General features: G+C 38.5%; 1 long non-coding RNA gene across 1 annotated transcript; it reads left to right on the forward strand.

Moving 5' to 3' along the window:
- The first annotated feature begins 722 nt into the window (after nucleotides 1-722).
- LOC141137528 (uncharacterized) lies at nucleotides 723-1205 on the forward strand. The gene is made up of 2 exons (XR_012243683.1): nucleotides 723-825; nucleotides 910-1205. It is a non-coding gene; the product is annotated as an uncharacterized lncRNA (long non-coding RNA).
- Nucleotides 1206-2391: the final 1186 nt, after the last annotated feature.

The raw sequence follows: 2391 nt of genomic DNA on the forward strand, positions 1-2391 counted from the left end.
ACAGTTGGTAACCCTGGGCCATCCCCCAGTTCTCTCCCTTGTTCTCCTTTTCCACACATCAGGGGCTTCAGTTCATTCTCCTTCCTCTCCCCCTGGGTTTTGTGGACGGGGGTTAAAAAAGCCCCTGAAGCAGCCAAAGTCTTCCTTCTCCTCTGTCCCAGTGACATGTCAATCCCTTCACTGGGGACAAAAAGTAACGGTCAGGGGGAACCCCATATCCCCCCTATACAGTATATGCCATACTGTAGATATCTCCCAACTTTCTAAGATACAGTAAGATAAATGGACATATTATGGCACAAAATATGTAGGCAAACAACACTCCTCTTCAATGTCCCTGGTTATGTTGGGCAGAATTAAATAGGCAAAAAATAATTGGCTAAACCCACAAATACTTTTTTTCAACCACAACTTTTCCTTTACTGGCGTTTCAACATAACAAATGCGATCATTAAGGGGTTGATGAAGTATGTAGGGCAGTAAAAACATTAAATAATACATTTGTTATAGAAATCAGGCCAAAAAGAGTGACAACTGATGAAAAAAGAGGGACAGGGGGAACTTGTTCCAATGTGGGACAGTTGAGATCTATGCTATATATCTCATTGTAGGTAGAAGAGAATGTTCAGCCTTTTATAGTCTTCTTCCCCTCATGCAAATCCCATCTCTGCTTCCTGTCTCATCCTGCCAGGTAGAAAAGCTGAACTGACCGACCGAGATGTTCTACTGAGATCTTGGTGTCCTCTCAGAACATTCAGAACATCTAAAGCCAATAAGACATCATGTTTCTATCCTGTTGTCTTTTGTGTCTGTCCTCATTTCTTGGTAAGTCTGGAATACAGAAAAAATCAGTAAACCATTCTGATGGGATCATCTTATTTCTCATCATATTTTTATTCTTGGTTACAGGGGTCATGTCACAAACACTTACTCAGTCCTCCTCAGAAATGAAAAAGCCTGGAGAGAGGGTGAAGACGTCTTGTGTTGGGTCTGGATTTCAAATTTCCAGCACCTATATACACTGGGTTCAACAGGTTCCAGGGAGAGGACTGACATGGATTGGGAGGATTGATCCTGATAATGGAGATGTAAAATATTCTTCTTCATACCAGGGAAGATTCACAATAACATCTGATAAGTCCATAAACACGGCATATCTACAAATAGACAATGTGAAAGTGGAAGACACGGCCACATATTACTGTGCTAGACACACAGTGATCCAAGGATGACATCTGTCATACAAAAACATCCAGATGTAATGCTTTCCTCTTACCAGCTGGCTGCAGAATATCCTCACTGATATTTCTCTATGTCACATCAAGGCACACAAAATACAGAGCATATTTTATCCATTAATTATACAGTATAAAGGTGTTCCCCTAGACCAATTATTTATCTTAAGCTGGATATATACTAGTAGATTTTCAAACAAAAAATTGTACTAAAATTAATTTTAAAAAAGTGTCACACAAAAATTTTCAGTATATTTGACAGATTGGCAAAAGTGTTTTCAAGGTAGCTTAAAATTTAGTTTGCTTTTAATATTCATTTTTTTTTTTTTTTTTTTTTTTATCATTAAAGAATTTTTATTGAAATTTCCATACAAATAACAGAAAAATTAAAGGCAGCTGGTTTTGGTATATAACAATCAGGTACAGCAGTAAAACATTTACATCCTAATCTCAATCAAAGTAATGGACAATAGTCACACAAATGATCAATTAAAGCATACATAATCAGTATAGTAACACTCCTGTTTACCCCACTGGGTTCTAACTGTAAACAGGCGCTAACTAATATAATGACAACATTATCATGGACAATTCAAGAAATTAGAAAAAGACAGAACTGTGAAGCCTTGATATTACTCATGGAATAATACTGAAATATGGTTTAAGAACTGCAGCTCATGTTTTTGAGTGAGGTAGAAGCTCTAGGGCAGTGGTTCTCAACCCCTCTAGTGCCGTAACCCCTCGATAAAATTTGCCAAGTTGTGGGGCCCCCCTAATAGTAAAATTATTTTCGTAGCATGGGTTGTCAGCACCCAAGGTAAGACAAGTAATTTGTGCCCCTAACCCACGGATATTTAACGCTCCCTGAGTCCCTTCCATTCGTACAATAAAACCCCTTATGGTACATTTTAGAATGTACCACTCTTTCTTTTTGTTCTCCTTTCTTTCCTCTTTATCTCTCTCTATCCTAATTTCGTTTTTTTTCCCCACATCCCTCTCTCTAGCCATCTTTCTTGTTCTTTCTCTTTTTCTTTCTCTCCCTTTTTTCTTTGTTCCTCCCCCTCTTTTCCTCCCCCTTCCATGTATTCTCTATTTTTATTCCTTTTCTTACTCCTTGGTGGGGGGAATGGAATGAGTGGCAGTGCTGGCTGGAAGT

Source organism: Aquarana catesbeiana, linkage group LG01 (genome assembly GCF_042186555.1).
Source record: "Aquarana catesbeiana isolate 2022-GZ linkage group LG01, ASM4218655v1, whole genome shotgun sequence".
Taxonomy (NCBI): domain Eukaryota; kingdom Metazoa; phylum Chordata; class Amphibia; order Anura; family Ranidae; genus Aquarana; species Aquarana catesbeiana.